Genomic DNA, 23,686 nt, shown 5'->3' on the forward strand with positions numbered 1-23,686 from the left:
GGCGATGTTCACGCAAGTGATCTAATGGCTGCTACTGCTTGCCGTACAACTTATAATCAGACCTAGAAACTCAGCACTTACACTGGACCAGGGCCATAACTAGGGGTCTGCGATCGGTGCTGCCCTGCAGTCAGTATTGCTGCAGCAGTGCCACCTGGAGTGCCCTTTGGATGCTTCAGGCAGGAGCCCTACAGTACGTACAACAGCTCGAAGCGTCCTCAGGGTGCTTCTGCATCCAAAGAGACAGCATCGGATCAATTGCGTAAACATCAACCGAGTACTCAGGATGGCCAGGCTGTTTGCGCTGCTGGGGCCAGGAAATTTGCATCAGACGATGCAGAGCCTGGCCTCGCCACTCCCAGAAAATAGAGGTACAACTTCCTGTTTTAGTGAAATCTACCCACCCCACACGTCTGCAGACTGTCCATCAGACTTGCGTCACAGAGGACACTGCGTGCGATCACACATGCGCCCACCATCGTAGACGTACATAAACCATTTGCTTTATGTACATCTTTGAATCAAGTCCTGCATACAGAGCAGTGGACATGATGCCGTGACAGAGGGTTGGACTGTCCAGCAGGGGCACAGGGGAAACCCTCGGCGGGCCCCACCTTCTCTTCTAGGGATCAGGTTCCAGATTGTGCACTTGAATGATAGATTACGCACATGTTGCCTAATAGTGCACAGGACTATGGTGTTTTTTCTGCATTACTGTTATTAATCTGGTACATTATTAAGCATGAACAAGCAGTTTTTACTATAAAATGATTAGCCAAGCCTCTGTGGCAGCTGGCCACCCCCCCCTCTGGAGACTGTCCACATCCTAAAATACGGTCCCCTATGAAAGGATTTGCCCTTATACCTTAACCCTCGATGTGATGGCCTCTTAGACGTCTGGAGTGTAAACTCTTAGCCACAAGGTACATGCACAACACAAGCAGTAAGAATTCACACTGTTTTATTGAATGTTTAACATTGGTATAAAAAGAGAACACATAAGGGTGTAACTGATAAGTGTAACAGGGCTCATTGGCTTAGGGGTGGTGCCCTAGTGGGGTACGTAGGGGTGGTTAATACTTGACATAACATAATTGGATATAGCAGTTGCTAGGCAGATGTTATATACGTTGCATCAGATGGAACTTAACACAAGATCTTTTAGTAACACACAGAAGTAGAAAAAGCAGGTTTCATCTAGTATAGAGCTGACCTTGGATGCCAGACCCACACAAGCCTGGTATCTGTATGAGAGACAAAGGCATCTAACACAGGGCAGCACGCATCCATTGCAAACACATAAGAGTTCATAAAGCATGTTTTAACCCTTCAATCCCCTCTTAGAATCATGATTATTATATGACATGATTCTTGAGTGAGGCTTCTTTCTTGTTTCTCCAGTTCTTGAGATATTGGACATAATCGTCGGGTCCCTCACTATCAGAGGAGGTGACAGGACTGGTGGTTATGTCATAATACATCAGGGCCTTATCAATGCCTTTGGAGGTAAGTTTCTTTCCACAGGGAATTACACAATAAACTATAATGCCTAAAAGAATTAAAGTTATGAGTATAAATATGCTTATTTGCACAAGAGCCTGTTTCCAATTTTCAAACCACCCAAAATATTGGCTCCATGGGTTATCAATACCTGAATTTTTCTTAAGTTCTATGGATAAGGTTTCTAACTTGTTTATGGCTAAAGTAACCTTACCATTGGGACCAGTGTTGTCAGGAATATATGTACAACAGCCTTCCACCTTACTAATGTAAACACATGTACCGCCTTTTTCTGCTAGAATCATGTCAAGGGCCATTCTATTTTGAAATGTCATTTGGGAAGTGGCTTCTAGCTGTTCAGCTGTACCTTTAAGAGCATCTTTGGTATCATTAACAAATCTTTGTTGATTATAATATATATATAATTAATCCAGGCTACGTTTTTATTTACAGTTACTATAGGAAACAATGATTCAAAACCCGCAGCCACTTCATCTCTAGCTTTGAACTCATTTGGAACACCTCTTGGGACCCCTATAGTATCAATGTATACGTGGGGGTCAAAGCTACCTCCTGGGAGTGCTCTTTTCTTTCGATTAGCAGGAGTATTAGAGGGAGGAGTGGGGTCATCGGTGATCATTAGGAGTGGCATTATGACTTTGGCCAGGGCACACTCACCATACCATGGTGTGTCTAATTTACTTCTAAGTTTCATATCCCCACATATGTAATAAATGTCGCCTAATGATCTAGTTTGGTTGACTAAAACAGTTGTTCTTTTATTTGCACAATACCCTGGTGGGAAGGTTTTTAAATTTCTCCCTGTGGTGATGTTAGATGTATAACAGGTATAGTTTCCAGGATATATGGTTATGGTATTTCCTGGGTTGGGATTTTTTGACAATATGGGATATTCCCTTTTCCACATTTCGCACTGACTGTCATTTGTTTTGGTGTCATTAAAAAGGCTGAAAAAACAATTTTCCTGTTCTAGGGGTATATTAAGGGGCACTGTACCTAGGTGGGGCCTAGATTTGCCACAGACATAACAGTTACTTTTATTATGTTTGCTAGCACTATACTTCATCCATTCTAACCAGAAATTGATGTCAGAGAAACCAGTTTCAATAGCTAGGGTGTCTTTAAAGGTGGGATTGTTAACGGCCATCATATCCTTGAGGGTGGTTATATGAGGTTTCAAGAGGTTGGGGCGTGGTTTAGAGGGCTTGAGCTGGGCATACCTTTCATTGTTAGACATATCCTGTAACAAGAATGGTGTAAGGGATGGGTTTAAAAAAAAGGATTCACCTAGGACATAGGTGCCTGCATCAGTAGACTGGGGATGTTTTATGCTTAATATGAATTTACTATCACATCTGTTTTGTCTATGAAGGGTAAGACGGGTAAGCAGGGACTCACCATATTTGTCTTTACTTGAGAGAGCCTCTTTGGGCTGGTATCCATAACTATGGCCAGAATTCCATCCCACTGATCCCCAATACGCACATTTATTTCCCCAATATTTACTAGTAACACAAATATAGGCTTCAGTGGGGGTATTACGTGTACCATACTGATCACATTGCCAGGCATAATATTTGTTAAGACAGGGAGCAATGGTACAGAAATCTATTTTGTAGGTGGCAACCTCAGTATTGGAGGAGTTATACCAAAATGTGTAGGTGCCGGATTTTTGTGTAATGTCTACTTCAGCTGTAGCTTGGCAAGTGAGGACCATTAGGATTATCAACATAGTCCCCAGGATAGAGGTAGGGGACAGGTTCCTCATCTTCCTCTGTTCTTCTGTCTTCGCTAGGTGGGAGGTCAGGGCTGTCTGCCCCCGTTCGTACCTCGCTGGAATCACTTGCTTCCCTCTCTAGGTCTGGTCTAGGAATCTTTTTCACTCGGGATGCATGGATCCAGGTGGGGCTTTCCTCTGTCAGGACTGCTGTTCTGGTTACTGCTACGACCTCTGTCTCTGGACCGTAGGTAAAGTCTCCTGGGCTCTTGTTCCTGGGGAGCACCTTCACCACGACTCTGTCTCCGACTTTAAAGGGGTGTGTAGGTTCCTGTGGATTCAAAGGGTTTTTACAAACAACCTCATGTTCAATTTCATTCAGTTTTATTATCAGGGACCTGACATACTCTTCTCTGATAAGTTCTAGATCTCCCTCCTGTATTACTAATGGTTTCTTAGCCCAAGGTGTAGGGAAGGGCCTACCCATTAATATTTCAAAGGGGGAGTAACCCAAAGTCTTTTGTGGTGTCATTCTAATTTCTGCCAAGATAATGGGAAGGACTTGCTTCCATTTGTGGAAGGTGCCTCCTGTGGCCTTCCTAAGCTTGTCTTTGAGGGTCCTATTCATGCGTTCTACGACCCCTGAACTCTGCGGGTGATACGGGATGTGGAACTTCCATTCCACCTGCAGGGCCTTTACCAAGGCCTGTGTAATTTTTGCTGTAAAGGCGGAGCCTTTATCACTATTGATTTGCAATGGGCACCCCCATCTGGGGATGATTTCCTGAGTTAGGATCCTAGCAACTGTCTTTGCATCCTCAGATTTAGTGGGGAATACCTCTGGCCATCGAGAGAACATGTCTACAATGACCAGGGCATATTCCTGTTTACCAGTACCTGGGATATGGGTGAAGTCAATTTGCAGGTGTGTAAAGGGTGTGGTGGGGTATTCAAGATGCTGGTGTTTAGCTTTATTAGGGTTGTTCCTGAGGCAAGTGATGCATCTGCTAACATACTGGTCCACAAGTGATTTGGCACTAGCAACACACAAAAATCATTGGTTAGTAGGAGGAGTGTTGTGGCTTCACCACGGTGACCAACACCACGGCACTGGGCAATGAGCAAAGGGGCACTGGACTGGGGCATACAGGGTTTCCCCTCTTTGCAGATTAATCCTGATTTAGGATTTTTTCTGCAGAATTGGGTAAGTCCAGTCGGAGAGATCAGTATTAGTCGCAGCAGCTTGAAGTTGAGTGAGCAGATGGACGTTGTAAAGGGAGGGACATGCTCTAGTGAGTGCAATGAGTTCTGCAGCTTGCGCGGACTGATAAGGTATTGGCAGGGTTTCCAACACAGTGTCAGGGAGGGTGACAATGGCATAGCCAGCCTGGTATGTATTGTCATTGGGCCTACTACAGGAGCCGTCAACAAAAACTATGTCTGCGCCTGGTATGGGAACGGGAGACATGTCAAGTCTGGGAGAAGTTTCAGCGTCAATGGAAGCAGCACAGTCATGTAGGTCGGGTGGTTCATCCTCGGGACCTTTCAAGCCTAAAAGGGTATTGAGAATGGGTGCAGGGCCAGAAGAACTGGCAGTGTACTTGATGGTAAGGGTAGGGTTACTCAAAAGGAGTACTTCATATCCACTAAGGCGTTGTGCTGACATGTGCTGTGTGTAAGCCTTTAAGTATTGCCAGGACATCATGTGTGGTGTGGAGTACTGTGATGTGGCCTAAAGTGAGGGTAGTGGCCATTTCTGCAACCATTGCACAGGCTGCCAAAGCCCTGAGGCAGGCAGGCATACCTTGCACAGACACTGGCATGACTTTGGAAAAAAATGCCACGGGGCGCAACTTCCCTCCATGAAACTGTGTGAGCACCCCCGCCATGGTTTTACAATTGTCCCTTGCATATAGATGGAAAGGTAGTACATAATTGGGGAGGCCAAGTGCCGGACTTTTCATCAACATACATTTTAAACTTTCATATGCAGTTAACATTTCTTGTGACCATTGTACAGTTTTAGGTTTGTCTTTCAGTGTGGCTTGTCTCAAAATGTTATCATAATAGGAACAATCAGATATCCACTGTCTGCAGTAATTTACCATACCCAGAAAAGACAGCAGTTCTTTCTGGGTAGTTGGGGTGACCAGGCCCAATACAGACTGAATGCGCTGTGGACTGACTTTCCTTTCCCCCTGAGTGAGCACAAAACCTAAGTAATCCACATGCTTCTTACACCATTGCATTTTTGTTTTGGACACCTTGTGTCCACATTCACAGAGCCAGTTTAACAGTGATATACCATCCTCCCGGCAGGCCTCCTCAGTTTGACTACAGAGCAGCAGATCATCTGCATACTGTAGCAGGACTGAACCATGGTGAGGTTGCCAGGGCCCCAATGTGGCCTGGAGACAACAGGTGCGTCAACAATCTGCACCAGGTAAGTTGTTTACCCTCAAAAGAAAAGGCAAAAGTAATTGTGTCTGTGAATCTACAGGCATGCTGAAAAAAAGGCATTCTTCAAATCAAATACAGAGAAGAACGCAGCATCTGCAGGGATTGCAGAAATGAGTGAGTTTACATCTGGAACAATTGGTGCAATTGGGACAATTAACTGATTGATCGCTCTGAGATTCTGTACAAATCTTATACTGCCATCAGCTTTGGCAACAGGGTTCACAGGAGTACAGTATGGTGATACAATATGTCTGAGATACCCTGTTGTAAGAATTGCTGTATCATGGGGCGGAGACCTTCTATCTTTTCTGGTGAGAGGGGATACTGCATAGGTCAGAACACAAAACACTGGTTGTTGCACCGCTGTCCACTAAAAAGGGAATTTTACTTCCATTTATAATAAGTGGCAGCAGAGGTGAATCTTTACTATGACGGGAGAGTTGAATAAAGGCTGGGATACCCTCCTCCGGGCCCCGTCAGTGCGCGGGGTCTTTGGAATCTTCCCTGACTGCGGGGTTGGTTCTGTCTGTCAAAGCGTCTGGAGTTCTGATAGTTATGAGTGAGTGGGGAAGTGAGTAAGCTTTCTGAGTTAAGCAAAGGTAAGCCAGCGTCATCTGTCCAGCAGTCCTTAAACCTTTTCCAAAACGCAGTAACAGACTATGAAGGTTTCTGTTTACAAGCTACAGCGACAGGCAAAAAAGACTTCCTTCATATGTGTATAGCTGCGTCCTTTGCAAGCTTTGCGCAAATAAGATATACAGCCATCGAGGGTAATAGTGGGCTTGGGACAGTGTTTTACTATTATCTAAACTCTGGGTTATTGGTGCTAGGGATAGAGCTAGTGGACGCACCCTCCAGCAGTGGAGCTGGAGGCAATCCCATTTGGTGTGAAAGGGTTACTGCTGCCAAGAGATTTGTGTCTCTGAGCGCAGGATACATTGGAATGCAAAGGGGGGAGGGAGAGGGTTTTTTTTGCAGCCTCGCTTCTGTGCTGTTGGGAACTGACATTTTTTCTTAAATCTCCATATAGAAAAGGTAATTACTGCCTTCCCGTAGGAATGGGTCCTGTCCTGCTTTCTCTGTCCATCCCGCTAAATTATCCACCCATGGGTTAACTAAATAATACTCTGAGGTAGAGTTACGGGCAACATACATCTTGCATGTCTCACCAGGGAGGGGCGGGGGATATGCAGTTTTTTACTCTGACTAGAGCCCATTGTCAGACAGTAATATAAATCAACAATACAACTTTTAAAAGAAAATTATCTAAAATATACAACACTCTACTTACTATACATGCATCAGCTAACCAGTTAATTAGTCATTGACAATATCACAATATTATCTGTACAGTGAGAACATGAAATCTTTTGACGGGTACGCTTACCTTCGTACAAGATGTCAGAAAAATACAGCGTTTTAAACAGGAAGCAAGAAAAGTGTTTGAGTAAAGATATCTGGCAGACGAAAACTTACCAGCCGTCTGGACCAAATATAAGAACTTATCTCACTACAAACATACAAGAATATATAGGCGATCAAATCGAGGTATAATCTACGTTACGTATAGACCCCAGGTCTATGTTTTTTTAAGTATCCCAGATACTGACGTCTTTGGAGAATTGCGCTTGGACCCCGGGTCCTTTCTCAGACGTATTCTTTAAGTCCCAGACATTAAAGATTCTATGGTATCCCTGATACCTGTTTTATGCTTTTACATAAAACTTCGTAATATTAAGTCCCGGACTTAAATATTACCTTGTCACGTGTTCCCGGAACACTGACACGGATTCAGCTTCAGTGTATGACCGCAATCCTGTATGGCAAAGACAGACAATAAATTCTCTATTTTTACCATTCAGGGACGATCACTGAATTCCGGACATAGCCCCCAGCTGAAAGGATTTGCCCTTATACCTTAACCCTCGATGTGATGGCCTCTTAGACGTCTGGAGTGTAAACTCTTAGCCACAAGGTACATGCACAACACAAGCAGTAAGAATTCACACTGTTTTATTGAATGTTTAACATTGGTATAAAAAGAGAACACATAAGGGTGTAACTGATAAGTGTAACAGGGCTCATTGGCTTAGGGGTGGTGCCCTAGTGGGGTACGTAGGGGTGGTTAATACTTGACATAACATAATTGGATATAGCAGTTGCTAGGCAGATGTTATATACGTTGCATCAGATGGAACTTAACACAAGATCTTTTAGTAACACACAGAAGTAGAAAAAGCAGGTTTCATCTAGTATAGAGCTGACCTTGGATGCCAGACCCACACAAGCCTGGTATCTGTATGAGAGACAAAGGCATCTAACACAGGGCAGCACGCATCCATTGCAAACACATAAGAGTTCATAAAGCATGTTTTAACCCTTCACCCTACCATTGCAGTTCCCCGGTGGGCCCTTCATGCCCAAGGCAGACACTGCCGCGACAGGAGACTCGGGTGTATGGATGCAGTAGAGGGGGACACTGCCGTGACAGGAGTGCCAGGTGCCTATGTGCAGAGAAGGGGACAATGCCATGAGTCGTGACAGTTTTGCTTTTATTTTTTTGTGCTGGAGCTCAGAGCAGAGAGCTGCAGTGTTACATGGAGCACCACCTGCTGGCCATTCATGCAGAACTGCACTTGCCATATAGTGTTAAGAATACTTCCAGTTTGAAGTGACAATCCCCAAATAAGCTTCACTTGAAAATATTTTGAAGATATAAAGCCAGCTCAGTAATAGGGATAAATCACTACTAATGTGCCTGAATTTGCCACACAACAGGAATGGACATCAGAAAGCAATGATCCACAATCATCAATATTTTTTTTGTTCCCTCCAATTGACAGTCCTTTTCAATTTGATTCTGTAGAAGTGGAAACCATCGGCCCCTTTGTTCCGATGGCTTGTTCCTAATGTTTGGTGATGTCACCATGTCCCTTGCAGGGATCCTTTGACATGAGCACATTATCAATGTTTTTGGGCACATCGCATCATGCCACATGACAATAGCAGTACACATGGAGCCATAAGAAAATCTGTCATTAACAAGCATTAAAAACAACCACTCAGCTTGTAATCTCTTCCTCCATTTCTCCCATGATAGAAGAAAAGGAACGGTCATCAAAAGCAAACAGCAGCTACAATGAAGCAGCACTGAGAGCTCACTTCGCGCTCAGAAAAGATTACTATTGCTCTTCCTCATGGTTGGTAGGTCTGGACACTTTAGAGCACATTTCCAAAAGTTAAAAACTATAGAAATGATCCCTGAAAGTATAGTCTTAACCATAACAGCCTAGCATTTTTACTGCTGTGGGAAGGAGAGTCTTTTTAATATAATGGAGATTTTTAAAATGATCTCACAGTTGAACATATCTTGAAGATAGTAAGAAACTATGCTGCCTTTAAAATGTGGACCAACGATGGACTCCGCTTTTCTTACAGAATGTATTCTTCTATGATTGTGCACTCACTTGCTCATCTGCATATTTAAGATACTCTGGCCAACCAGGAAGCACCTCTGAAACAGCCGAGACACAGCTTAAAGCAGCAACAACATCCTCAGCTAATAACGGACTATGCACACAGAATGTCAGGATCACAAAACCAAACATATGTTATAGAGAAAAACAAAGTCTAAACACGTGCTTTTCTGGCATGGTGACAATTCTGCTTGGTAGATCACTAACGATCATGTTATATTTGCTGTGGGATGGGTGCTTTTGTTTCTGTTCCTCTACTGTTAGTTCATTTTACGCTGGGGGGATGTTCGATGCAACAGAACCTCATATGTAGGCTGGTATTTGAAGAGTAATAAGAGCGATAGATTACATAATATTAATGTAACAAAGATACTACCTTTTATATCTTTCTTTTATGACAAAAATGAGTAAACATGGGGAATAAACACGACAAATGACATACAAACCACCTCCTGCTTGCTTTTGGGTGTAATTTGTAAGAAAACCATAAAGATATTCAAATGAACCATGTTAGTTTCACTGCTAGCCTTCATTTGGCATGGATTTCCTCTAAATGGTTTTAATATTAAAAAAAAGGGGGTTCCCCGAAATATGTACTGAAATGTTGCAACTACTCCACCTTACATCACAAATGCTTCCAAAATAATGTGTCCTCTGCTCCCCGGAAGGCTTCCCATCACGCCACAGCAGGTATGGACATCGGAAGCCTGGCATTAATTGGTTGCCGGCTGATGACATCAAACGCAGCCATGCACATTGAATGATTGCAATGGTGTAACCATCAATTGCTTTACTGTGAACATGTGTAGAATCTTTCAGAGCTTTGTGCAAGCGTGCATTTACCTGAGCTGCGGACACCCCTTTCCGGGTGTCCGCAAATGCACAGAAGTACCTGAACATCGGATTGGCAACCATCGAATCCTCGCAATTTAGTGGAAAAGGGTACTTTGATCGAATTGGAAAGACTGTTGATTGGTAGCCATCGACCTCAAACGTCCATCCCTATGTCTTGTGAGCATGTACATAAATAGGTTGTGAAACAGAGGGTCTAATTCAGAGTTGTACGCAAACGCAGCCGTTTCCATACAACTGTGATGTTTGGTGATCTGTGACTGCGAGATTGCTCGCAGGGCCCCCTAAGCCTCAACATGATTCACATGCTGTGGCCAAAATGGTGTTATCCCACCCCTGTTTTGTAGGCTTGCCGAGGCCAGGGTCTGCGTCCTCCAGTGCAGAATTCCTGGTCTTGGCAGAGTGAAACCCCAGGCCATCCTGAGTAACCTGGTTGCTCAGATGGGCGATGTTCACGCAAGTGATCTAATGGCTGCTACTGCTTGCCGTACAACTTATAATCAGACCTAGAAACTCAGCACTTACACTGGACCAGGGCCATAACTAGGGGTCTGCGATCGGTGCTGCCCTGCAGTCAGTATTGCTGCAGCAGTGCCACCTGGAGTGCCCTTTGGATGCTTCAGGCAGGAGCCCTACAGTACGTACAACAGCTCGAAGCGTCCTCAGGGTGCTTCTGCATCCAAAGAGACAGCATCGGATCAATTGCGTAAACATCAACCGAGTACTCAGGATGGCCAGGCTGTTTGCGCTGCTGGGGCCAGGAAATTTGCATCAGACGATGCAGAGCCTGGCCTCGCCACTCCCAGAAAATAGAGGTACAACTTCCTGTTTTAGTGAAATCTACCCACCCCACACGTCTGCAGACTGTCCATCAGACTTGCGTCACAGAGGACACTGCGTGCGATCACACATGCGCCCACCATCGTAGACGTACATAAACCATTTGCTTTATGTACATCTTTGAATCAAGTCCTGCATACAGAGCAGTGGACATGATGCCGTGACAGAGGGTTGGACTGTCCAGCAGGGGCACAGGGGAAACCCTCGGCGGGCCCCACCTTCTCTTCTAGGGATCAGGTTCCAGATTGTGCACTTGAATGATAGATTACGCACATGTTGCCTAATAGTGCACAGGACTATGGTGTTTTTTCTGCATTACTGTTATTAATCTGGTACATTATTAAGCATGAACAAGCAGTTTTTACTATAAAATGATTAGCCAAGCCTCTGTGGCAGCTGGCCACCCCCCCCTCTGGAGACTGTCCACATCCTAAAATACGGTCCCCTACCATTGCAGTTCCCCGGTGGGCCCTTCATGCCCAAGGCAGACACTGCCGCGACAGGAGACTCGGGTGTATGGATGCAGTAGAGGGGGACACTGCCGTGACAGGAGTGCCAGGTGCCTATGTGCAGAGAAGGGGACAATGCCATGAGTCGTGACAGTTTTGCTTTTATTTTTTTGTGCTGGAGCTCAGAGCAGAGAGCTGCAGTGTTACATGGAGCACCACCTGCTGGCCATTCATGCAGAACTGCACTTGCCATATAGTGTTAAGAATACTTCCAGTTTGAAGTGACAATCCCCAAATAAGCTTCACTTGAAAATATTTTGAAGATATAAAGCCAGCTCAGTAATAGGGATAAATCACTACTAATGTGCCTGAATTTGCCACACAACAGGAATGGACATCAGAAAGCAATGATCCACAATCATCAATATTTTTTTTGTTCCCTCCAATTGACAGTCCTTTTCAATTTGATTCTGTAGAAGTGGAAACCATCGGCCCCTTTGTTCCGATGGCTTGTTCCTAATGTTTGGTGATGTCACCATGTCCCTTGCAGGGATCCTTTGACATGAGCACATTATCAATGTTTTTGGGCACATCGCATCATGCCACATGACAATAGCAGTACACATGGAGCCATAAGAAAATCTGTCATTAACAAGCATTAAAAACAACCACTCAGCTTGTAATCTCTTCCTCCATTTCTCCCATGATAGAAGAAAACGAACGGTCATCAAAAGCAAACAGCAGCTACAATGAAGCAGCACTGAGAGCTCACTTCGCGCTCAGAAAAGATTACTATTGCTCTTCCTCATGGTTGGTAGGTCTGGACACTTTAGAGCACATTTCCAAAAGTTAAAAACTATAGAAATGATCCCTGAAAGTATAGTCTTAACCATAACAGCCTAGCATTTTTACTGCTGTGGGAAGGAGAGTCTTTTTAATATAATGGAGATTTTTAAAATGATCTCACAGTTGAACATATCTTGAAGATAGTAAGAAACTATGCTGCCTTTAAAATGTGGACCAACGATGGACTCAGCTTTTCTTACAGAATGTATTCTTCTATGATTGTGCACTCACTTGCTCATCTGCATATTTAAGATACTCTGGCCAACCAGGAAGCACCTCTGAAACAGCCGAGACACAGCTTAAAGCAGCAACAACAGCCTCAGCTAATAACGGACTATGCACACAGAATGTCAGGATCACAAAACCAAACATATGTTATAGAGAAAAACAAAGTCTAAACACGTGCTTTTCTGGCATGGTGACAATTCTGCTTGGTAGATCACTAACGATCATGTTATATTTGCTGTGGGATGGGTGCTTTTGTTTCTGTTCCTCTACTGTTAGTTCATTTTACGCTGGGGGGATGTTCGATGCAACAGAACCTCATATGTAGGCTGGTATTTGAAGAGTAATAAGAGCGATAGATTACATAATATTAATGTAACAAAGATACTACCTTTTATATCTTTCTTTTATGACAAAAATGAGTAAACATGGGGAATAAACACGACAAATGACATACAAACCACCTCCTGCTTGCTTTTGGGTGTAATTTGTAAGAAAACCATAAAGATATTCAAATGAACCATGTTAGTTTCACTGCTAGCCTTCATTTGGCATGGATTTCCTCTAAATGGTTTTAATATAAAAAAAAAGGGGGTTCCCCGAAATATGTACTGAAATGTTGCAACTACTCCACCTTACATCACAAATGCTTCCAAAATAATGTGTCCTCTGCTCCCCGGAAGGCTTCCCATCACGCCACAGCAGGTATGGACATCGGAAGCCTGGCATTAATTGGTTGCCGGCTGATGACATCAAACGCAGCCATGCACATTGAATGATTGCAATGGTGTAACCATCAATTGCTTTACTGTGAACATGTGTAGAATCTTTCAGAGCTTTGTGCAAGCGTGCATTTACCTGAGCTGCGGACACCCCTTTCCGGGTGTCCGCAAATGCACAGAAGTACCTGAACATCGGATTGGCAACCATCGAATCCTCGCAATTTAGTGGAAAAGGGTACTTTGATCGAATTGGAAAGACTGTTGATTGGTAGCCATCGACCTCAAACGTCCATCCCTATGTCTTGTGAGCATGTACATAAATAGGTTGTGAAACAGAGGGTCTAATTCAGAGTTGTACGCAAACGCAGCCGTTTCCATACAACTGTGATGTTTGGTGATCTGTGACTGCGAGATTGCTCGCAGGGCCCCCTAAGCCTCAACATGATTCACATGCTGTGGCCAAAATGGTGTTATCCCACCCCTGTTTTGTAGGCTTGCCGAGGCCAGGGTCTGCGTCCTCCAGTGCAGAATTCCTGGTCTTGGCAGAGTGAAACCCCAGGCCATCCTGAGTAACCTGGTTGCTCAGATGGGCGATGTTCACGCAAGTGATCTAATGGCTGCTACTGCTTGCCGTACAACTTATAATCAGACCTAGAAACTCAGCACTTACACTGGACCAGGGCCATAACTAGGGGTCTGCGATCGGTGCTGCCCTGCAGTCAGTATTGCTGCAGCAGTGCCACCTGGAGTGCCCTTTGGATGCTTCAGGCAGGAGCCCTACAGTACGTACAACAGCTCGAAGCGTCCTCAGGGTGCTTCTGCATCCAAAGAGACAGCATCGGATCAATTGCGTAAACATCAACCGAGTACTCAGGATGGCCAGGCTGTTTGCGCTGCTGGGGCCAGGAAATTTGCATCAGACGATGCAGAGCCTGGCCTCGCCACTCCCAGAAAATAGAGGTACAACTTCCTGTTTTAGTGAAATCTACCCACCCCACACGTCTGCAGACTGTCCATCAGACTTGCGTCACAGAGGACACTGCGTGCGATCACACATGCGCCCACCATCGTAGACGTACATAAACCATTTGCTTTATGTACATCTTTGAATCAAGTCCTGCATACAGAGCAGTGGACATGATGCCGTGACAGAGGGTTGGACTGTCCAGCAGGGGCACAGGGGAAACCCTCGGCGGGCCCCACCTTCTCTTCTAGGGATCAGGTTCCAGATTGTGCACTTGAATGATAGATTACGCACATGTTGCCTTATAGTGCACAGGACTATGGTGTTTTTTCTGCATTACTGTTATTAATCTGGTACATTATTAAGCATGAACAAGCAGTTTTTACTATAAAATGATTAGCCAAGCCTCTGTGGCAGCTGGCCACCCCCCCCCCCCCCCCCTCTGGAGACTGTCCACATCCTAAAATACGGTCCCCTACCATTGCAGTTCCCCGGTGGGCCCTTCATGCCCAAAGCAGACACTGCCGCGACAGGAGACTCGGGTGTATGGATGCAGTAGAGGGGGACACTGCCGTGACAGGAGTGCCAGGTGCCTATGTGCAGAGAAGGGGACAATGCCATGAGTCGTGACAGTTTTGCTTTTATTTTTTTGTGCTGGAGCTCAGAGCAGAGAGCTGCAGTGTTACATGGAGCACCACCTGCTGGCCATTCATGCAGAACTGCACTTGCCATATAGTGTTAAGAATACTTCCAGTTTGAAGTGACAATCCCCAAATAAGCTTCACTTGAAAATATTTTGAAGATATAAAGCCAGCTCAGTAATAGGGATAAATCACTACTAATGTGCCTGAATTTGCCACACAACAGGAATGGACATCAGAAAGCAATGATCCACAATCATCAATATTTTTTTTGTTCCCTCCAATTGACAGTCCTTTTCAATTTGATTCTGTAGAAGTGGAAACCATCGGCCCCTTTGTTCCGATGGCTTGTTCCTAATGTTTGGTGATGTCACCATGTCCCTTGCAGGGATCCTTTGACATGAGCACATTATCAATGTTTTTGGGCACATCGCATCATGCCACATGACAATAGCAGTACACAAGGAGCCATAAGAAAATCTGTCATTAACAAGCATTAAAAACAACCACTCAGCTTGTAATCTCTTCCTCCATTTCTCCCATGATAGAAGAAAAGGAACGGTCATCAAAAGCAAACAGCAGCTACAATGAAGCAGCACTGAGAGCTCACTTCGCGCTCAGAAAAGATTACTATTGCTCTTCCTCATGGTTGGTAGGTCTGGACACTTTAGAGCACATTTCCAAAAGTTAAAAACTATAGAAATGATCCCTGAAAGTATAGTCTTAACCATAACAGCCTAGCATTTTTACTGCTGTGGGAAGGAGAGTCTTTTTAATATAATGGAGATTTTTAAAATGATCTCACAGTTGAACATATCTTGAAGATAGTAAGAAACTATGCTGCCTTTAAAATGTGGACCAACGATGGACTCAGCTTTTCTTACAGAATGTATTCTTCTATGATTGTGCACTCACTTGCTCATCTGCATATTTAAGATACTCTGGCCAACCAGGAAGCACCTCTGAAACAGCCGAGACACAGCTTAAAGCAGCAACAACAGCCTCAGCTAATAACGGACTATGCACACAGAATGTCAGGATCACAAAACCAAACATATGTTATAGAGAAAAACAAAGTCTAAACACGTGCTTTTCTGGCATGGTGACAATTCTGCTTGGTAGATCACTAACGATCATGTTATATTTGCTGTGGGATGGGTGCTTTTGTTTCTGTTCCTCTACTGTTAGTTCATTTTACGCTGGGGGGATGTTCGATGCAACAGAACCTCATATGTAGGCTGGTATTTGAAGAGTAATAAGAGCGATAGATTACATAATATTAATGTAACAAAGATACTACCTTTTATATCTTTCTTTTATGACAAAAATGAGTAAACATGGGGAATAAACACGACAAATGACATACAAACCACCTCCTGCTTGCTTTTGGGTGTAATTTGTAAGAAAACCATAAAGATATTCAAATGAACCATGTTAGTTTCACTGCTAGCCTTCATTTGGCATGGATTTCCTCTAAATGGTTTTCATATTAAAAAAAAGGGGGTTCCCCGAAATATGTACTGAAATGTTGCAACTACTCTACCTTACATCACAAATGCTTCCAAAATAATGTGTCCTCTGCTCCCCGGAAGGCTTCCCATCACGCCACAGCAGGTATGGACATCGGAAGCCTGGCATTAATTGGTTGCCGGGCTGATGACATCAAACGCAGCCATGCACATTGAATGATTGCAATGGTGTAACCATCAATTGCTTTACTGTGAACATGTGTAGAATCTTTCAGAGCTTTGTGCAAGCGTGCATTTACCTGAGCTGCGGACACCCCTTTCCGGGTGTCCGCAAATGCACAGAAGTACCTGAACATCGGATTGGCAACCATCGAATCCTCGCAATTTAGTGGAAAAGGGTACTTTGATCGAATTGGAAAGACTGTTGATTGGTAGCCATCGACCTCAAACGTCCATCCCTATGTCTTGTGAGCATGTACATAAATAGGTTGTGAAACAGAGGGTCTAATTCAGAGTTGTATGCAAACGCAGCTGTTTCCATACAACTGTGATGTTTGGTGATCTGTGACTGCGAGATTGCTCGCAGGGCCCCCTAAGCCTCAACATGATTCACATGCTGTGGCCAAAATGGTGTTATCCCACCCCTGTTTTGTAGGCTTGCCGAGGCCAGGGTCTGCGTCCTCCAGTGCAGAATTCCTGGTCTTGGCAGAGTGAAACCCCAGGCCATCCTGAGTAACCTGGTTGCTCAGATGGGCGATGTTCACGCAAGTGATCTAATGGCTGCTACTGCTTGCCGTACAACTTATAATCAGACCTAGAAACTCAGCACTTACACTGGACCAGGGCCATAACTAGGGGTCTGCGATCGGTGCTGCCCTGCAGTCAGTATTGCTGCAGCAGTGCCACCTGGAGTGCCCTTTGGATGCTTCAGGCAGGAGCCCTACAGTACGTACAACAGCTCGAAGCGTCCTCAGGGTGCTTCTGCATCCAAAGAGACAGCATCGGATCAATTGCGTAAACATCAACCGAGTACTCAGGATGGCCAGGCTGTTTGCGTTGCTGGGGCCAGGAAATTTGCATCAGACGATGCAGAGCCTGGCCTCGCCACTCCCAGAAAATAGAGGTACAACTTCCTGTTTTAGTGAAATCTACCCACCCCACACGTCTGCAGACTGTCCATCAGACTTGCGTCACAGAGGACACTGCGTGCGATCACACATGCGCCCACCATCGTAGACGTACATAAACCATTTGCTTTATGTACATCTTTGAATCAAGTCCTGCATACAGAGCAGTGGACATGATGCCGTGACAGAGGGTTGGACTGTCCAGCAGGGGCACAGGGGAAACCCTCGGCGGGCCCCACCTTCTCTTCTAGGGATCAGGTTCCAGATTGTGCACTTGAATGATAGATTACGCACATGTTGCCTTATAGTGCACAGGACTATGGTGTTTTTTCTGCATTACTGTTATTAATCTGGTACATTATTAAGCATGAACAAGCAGTTTTTACTATAAAATGATTAGCCAAGCCTCTGTGGCAGCTGGCCACCCCCCCCCCCTCTGGAGACTGTCCACATCCTAAAATACGGTCCCCTACCATTGCAGTTCCCCGGTGGGCCCTTCATGCCCAAGGCAGACACTGCCGCGACAGGAGACTCGGGTGTATGGATGCAGTAGAGGGGGACACTGCCGTGACAGGAGTGCCAGGTGCCTATGTGCAGAGAAGGGGACAATGCCATGAGTCGTGACAGTTTTGCTTTTATTTTTTTGTGCTGGAGCTCAGAGCAGAGAGCTGCAGTGTTACATGGAGCACCACCTGCTGGCCATTCATGCAGAACTGCACTTGCCATATAGTGTTAAGAATACTTCCAGTTTGAAGTGACAATCCCCAAATAAGCTTCACTTGAAAATATTTTGAAGATATAAAGCCAGCTCAGTAATAGGGATAAATCACTACTAATGTGCCTGAATTTGCCACACAACAGGAATGGACATCAGAAAGCAATGATCCACAATCATCAATATTTTTTTTGTTCCCTCCAATTGACAGTCCTTTTCAATTTGATTCTGTAGAAGTGGAAACCATCGGCCCCTTTGTTCCGATGGCATGTTCCTAATGTTTGGTGATGTCACCATGTCCCTTGCAGGGATCCTTTGACATGAGCACATTATCAATGTTTTTGGGCACATTGCATCATGCCACATGACAATAGCAGTACACATGGAGCCATAAGAAAATCTGTCATGAACAAGCATTAAAAACAACCACTCAGCTTGTAATCTCTTCCTCCATTTCTCCCATGATAGAAGAAAAGGAACGGTCATCAAAAGCAAACAGCAGCTACAATGAAGCAGCACCGAGAGCTCACTTCGCGCTCAGAAAAGATTACTATTGCTCTTCCTCATGGTTGGTAGGTCTGGACACTTTAGAGCACATTTCCAAAAGTTAAAAACTATAGAAATGATCCCTGAAAGTATAGTCTTAACCATAACAGCCTAGCATTTTTACTGCTGTGGGAAGGAGAGTCTTTTTAATATAATGGAGATTTTTAAAATGATCTCACAGTTGAACATATCTTGAATATATCAGATAGTAAGAAACTATGCTGCCTTTAAAATGTGGACCAACGATGGACTCAGCTTTTCTTACAGAATGTATTCTTCTATGATTGTGCACTCACTTGCTCATCTGCATATTTAAGATACTCTGGCCAACCAGGAAGCACCTCTGAAACAGCCGAGACACAGCTTAAAGCAGCAACAACAGCCTCAGCTAATAACGGACTATGCACATAGAATGTCAGGATCACAAAACCAAACATATGTTATAGAGAAAAACAAAGTCTAAACACGTGCTTTTCTGGCATGGTGACAATTCTGCTTGGTAGATCACTAACGATCATGTTATATTTGCTGTGGGATGGGTGCTTTTGTTTCTGTTCCTCTACTGTTAGTTCATTTTACGCTGGGGGGATGTTCGATGCAACAGAACCTCATATGTAGGCTGGTATTTGAAGAGTAATAAGAGCGATAGATTACATAATATTAATGTAACAAAGATACTACCTTTTATATCTTTCTTTTATGACAAAAATGAGTAAACATGGGGAATAAACACGACAAATGACATACAAACCACCTCCTGCTTGCTTTTGGGTGTAATTTGTAAGAAAACCATAAAGATATTCAAATGAACCATGTTAGTTTCACTGCTAGCCTTCATTTGGCATGGATTTCCTCTAAATGGTTTTAATATAAAAAAAAAGGGGGTTCCCCGAAATATGTACTGAAATGTTGCAACTACTCTACCTTACATCACAAATGCTTCCAAAATAATGTGTCCTCTGCTCCCCGGAAGGCTTCCCATCACGCCACAGCAGGTATGGACATCGGAAGCCTGGCATTAATTGGTTGCCGGGCTGATGACATCAAACGCAGCCATGCACATTGAATGATTGCAATGGTGTAACCATCAATTGCTTTACTGTGAACATGTGTAGAATCTTTCAGAGCTTTGTGCAAGCGTGCATTTACCTGAGCTGCGGACACCCCTTTCCGGGTGTCCGCAAATGCACAGAAGTACCTGAACATCGGATTGGCAACCATCGAATCCTCGCAATTTAGTGGAAAAGGGTACTTTGATCGAATTGGAAAGACTGTTGATTGGTAGCCATCGACCTCAAACGTCCATCCCTATGTCTTGTGAGCATGTACATAAATAGGTTGTGAAACAGAGGGTCTAATTCAGAGTTGTACGCAAACGCAGCCGTTTCCATACAACTGTAATGTTTGGTGATCTGTGACTGCGAGATTGCTCGCAGGGCCCCCTAAGCCTCAACATGATTCACATGCTGTGGCCAAAATGGTGTTATCCCACCCCTGTTTTGTAGGCTTGCCGAGGCCAGGGTCTGCGTCCTCCAGTGCAGAATTCCTGGTCTTGGCAGAGTGAAACCCCAGGCCATCCTGAGTAACCTGGTTGCTCAGATGGGCGATGTTCACGCAAGTGATCTAATGGCTGCTACTGCTTGCCGTACAACTTATAATCAGACCTAGAAACTCAGCACTTACACTGGACCAGGGCCATAACTAGGGGTCTGCGATCGGTGCTGCCCTGCAGTCAGTATTGCTGCAGCAGTGCCACCTGGAGTGCCCTTTGGATGCTTCAGGCAGGAGCCCTACAGTACGTACAACAGCTCGAAGCGTCCTCAGGGTGCTTCTGCATCCAAAGAGACAGCATCGGATCAATTGCGTAAACATCAACCGAGTACTCAGGATGGCCAGGCTGTTTGCGCTGCTGGGGCCAGGAAATTTGCATCAGACGATGCAGAGCCTGGCCTCGCCACTCCCAGAAAATAGAGGTACAACTTCCTGTTTTAGTGAAATCTACCCACCCCACACGTCTGCAGACTGTCCATCAGACTTGCGTCACAGAGGACACTGCGTGCGATCACACATGCGCCCACCATCGTAGACGTACATAAACCATTTGCTTTATGTACATCTTTGAATCAAGTCCTGCATACAGAGCAGTGGACATGATGCCGTGACAGAGGGTTGGACTGTCCAGCAGGGGCACAGGGGAAACCCTCGGCGGGCCCCACCTTCTCTTCTAGGGATCAGGTTCCAGATTGTGCACTTGAATGATAGATTACGCACATGTTGCCTTATAGTGCACAGGACTATGGTGTTTTTTCTGCATTACTGTTATTAATCTGGTACATTATTAAGCATGAACAAGCAGTTTTTACTATAAAATGATTAGCCAAGCCTCTGTGGCAGCTGGCCACCCCCCCCTCTGGAGACTGTCCACATCCTAAAATACGGTCCCCTACCATTGCAGTTCCCCGGTGGGCCCTTCATGCCCAAGGCAGACACTGCCGCGACAGGAGACTCGGGTGTATGGATGCAGTAGAGGGGGACACTGCCGTGACAGGAGTGCCAGGTGCCTATGTGCAGAGAAGGGGACAATGCCATGAGTCGTGACAGTTTTGCTTTTATTTTTTTGTGCTGGAGCTCAGAGCAGAGAGCTGCAGTGTTACATGGAGCACCACCTGCTGGCCATTCATGCAGAACTGCACTTGCCATATAGTGTTAAGAATACTTCCAGTTTGAAGTGACAATCCCCAAATAAGCTTCACTTGAAAATATTTTGAAGATATAAAGCCAGCTCAGTAATAGGGATAAATCACTACTAATGTGCCTGAATTTGCCACACAACAGGAATGGACATCAGAAAGCAATGATCCACAATCATCAATATTTTTTTTGTTCCCTCCAATTGACAGTCCTTTTCAATTTGATTCTGTAGAAGTGGAAACCATCGGCCCCTTTGTTCCGATGGCATGTTCCTAATGTTTGGTGATGTCACCATGTCCCTTGCAGGGATCCTTTGACATGAGCACATTATCAATGTTTTTGGGCACATTGCATCATGCCACATGACAATAGCAGTACACATGGAGCCATAAGAAAATCTGTCATTAACAAGCATTAAAAACAACCACTCAGCTTGTAATCTCTTCCTCCATTTCTCCCATGATAGAAGAAAAGGAACGGTCATCAAAAGCAAACAGCAGCTACAATGAAGCAGCACCGAGAGCTCACTTCGCGCTCAGAAAAGATTACTATTGCTCTTCCTCATGGTTGGTAGGTCTGGACACTTTAGAGCACATTTCCAAAAGTTAAAAACTATAGAAATGATCCCTGAAAGTATAGTCTTAACCATAACAGCCTAGCATTTTTACTGCTGTGGGAAGGAGAGTCTTTTTAATATAATGGAGATTTTTAAAATGATCTCACAGTTGAACATATCTTGAATATATCAGATAGTAAGAAACTATGCTGCCTTTAAAATGTGGACCAACGATGGACTCAGCTTTTCTTACAGAATGTATTCTTCTATGATTGTGCACTCACTTGCTCATCTGCATATTTAAGATACTCTGGCCAACCAGGAAGCACCTCTGAAACAGCCGAGACACAGCTTAAAGCAGCAACAACAGCCTCAGCTAATAACGGACTATGCACACAGAATGTCAGGATCACAAAACCAAACATATGTTATAGAGAAAAACAAAGTCTAAACACGTGCTTTTCTGGCATGGTGACAATTCTGCTTGGTAGATCACTAACGATCATGTTATATTTGCTGTGGGATGGGTGCTTTTGTTTCTGTTCCTCTACTGTTAGTTCATTGTACGCTGGGGGGATGTTCGATGCAACAGAACCTCATATGTAGGCTGGTATTTGAAGAGTAATAAGAGCGATAGATTACATAATATTAATGTAACAAAGATACTACCTTTTATATCTTTCTTTTATGACAAAAATGAGTAAACATGGGGAATAAACACGACAAATGACATACAAACCACCTCCTGCTTGCTTTTGGGTGTAATTTGTAATAAAACCATAAAGATATTCAAATGAACCATGTTAGTTTCACTGCTAGCCTTCATTTGGCATGGATTTCCTCTAAATGGTTTTCATATTAAAAAAAAGGGGGTTCCCCGAAATATGTACTGAAATGTTGCAACTACTCTACCTTACATCACAAATGCTTCCAAAATAATGTGTCCTCTGCTCCCCGGAAGGCTTCCCATCACGCCACAGCAGGTATGGACATCGGAAGCCTGGCATTAATTGGTTGCCGGGCTGATGACATCAAACGCAGCCATGCACATTGAATGATTGCAATGGTGTAACCATCAATTGCTTTACTGTGAACATGTGTAGAATCTTTCAGAGCTTTGTGCAAGTGTGCATTTACCTGAGCTGCGGACACCCCTTTCCGGGTGTCCGCAAATGCACAGAAGTACCTGAACATCGGATTGGCAACCATCGAATCCTCGCAATTTAGTGGAAAAGGGTACTTTGATCGAATTGGAAAGACTGTTGATTGGTAGCCATCGACCTCAAACGTCCATCCCTATGTCTTGTGAGCATGTACATAAATAGGTTGTGAAACAGAGGGTCTAATTCAGAGTTGTACGCAAACGCAGCCGTTTCCATACAACTGTGATGTTTGGTGATCTGTGACTGCGAGATTGCTCGCAGGGCCCCCTAAGCCTCAACATGATTCACATGCTGTGGCCAAAATGGTGTTATCCCACCCCTGTTTTGTAGGCTTGCCGAGGCCAGGGTCTGCGTCCTCCAGTGCAGAATTCCTGGTCTTGGCAGAGTGAAACCCCAGGCCATCCTGAGTAACCTGGTTGCTCAGATGGGCGATGTTCACGCAAGTGATCTAATGGCTGCTACTGCTTGCCGTACAACTTATAATCAGACCTAGAAACTCAGCACTTACACTGGACCAGGGCCATAACTAGGGGTCTGCGATCGGTGCTGCCCTGCAGTCAGTATTGCTGCAGCAGTGCCACCTGGAGTGCCCTTTGGATGCTTCAGGCAGGAGCCCTACAGTACGTACAACAGCTCGAAGCGTCCTCAGGGTGCTTCTGCATCCAAAGAGACAGCATCGGATCAATTGCGTAAACATCAACCGAGT

The 23,686-nt window shown here is 44.6% G+C and overlaps 5 non-coding genes across 5 annotated transcripts; all 5 read right to left on the reverse strand.

Annotated features, from left to right (window-relative positions):
- Window positions 1-8,755: 8,755 nt before the first annotated feature.
- LOC135052953 (small nucleolar RNA U3) lies at window positions 8,756-8,975 on the reverse strand. Its single transcript, XR_010242373.1, has one exon. It is a non-coding gene; the product is annotated as a small nucleolar RNA U3 (small nucleolar RNA).
- A 3,007-nt stretch (window positions 8,976-11,982) lies between these two features.
- LOC135052962 (small nucleolar RNA U3) lies at window positions 11,983-12,202 on the reverse strand. The gene has a single exon (XR_010242380.1). It is a non-coding gene; the product is annotated as a small nucleolar RNA U3 (small nucleolar RNA).
- A 3,016-nt stretch (window positions 12,203-15,218) lies between these two features.
- On the reverse strand, window positions 15,219-15,438 carry LOC135052956 (small nucleolar RNA U3). The gene has a single exon (XR_010242374.1). It is a non-coding gene; the product is annotated as a small nucleolar RNA U3 (small nucleolar RNA).
- A 3,011-nt stretch (window positions 15,439-18,449) lies between these two features.
- On the reverse strand, window positions 18,450-18,669 carry LOC135052963 (small nucleolar RNA U3). Its single transcript, XR_010242381.1, has one exon. It is a non-coding gene; the product is annotated as a small nucleolar RNA U3 (small nucleolar RNA).
- A 3,015-nt stretch (window positions 18,670-21,684) lies between these two features.
- On the reverse strand, window positions 21,685-21,904 carry LOC135052964 (small nucleolar RNA U3). Its single transcript, XR_010242382.1, has one exon. It is a non-coding gene; the product is annotated as a small nucleolar RNA U3 (small nucleolar RNA).
- Between the last annotated feature and the right edge of the window lie 1,782 nt (window positions 21,905-23,686).

Source organism: Pseudophryne corroboree, chromosome 2 (genome assembly GCF_028390025.1).
Source record: "Pseudophryne corroboree isolate aPseCor3 chromosome 2, aPseCor3.hap2, whole genome shotgun sequence".
NCBI classification, from domain to species: domain Eukaryota; kingdom Metazoa; phylum Chordata; class Amphibia; order Anura; family Myobatrachidae; genus Pseudophryne; species Pseudophryne corroboree.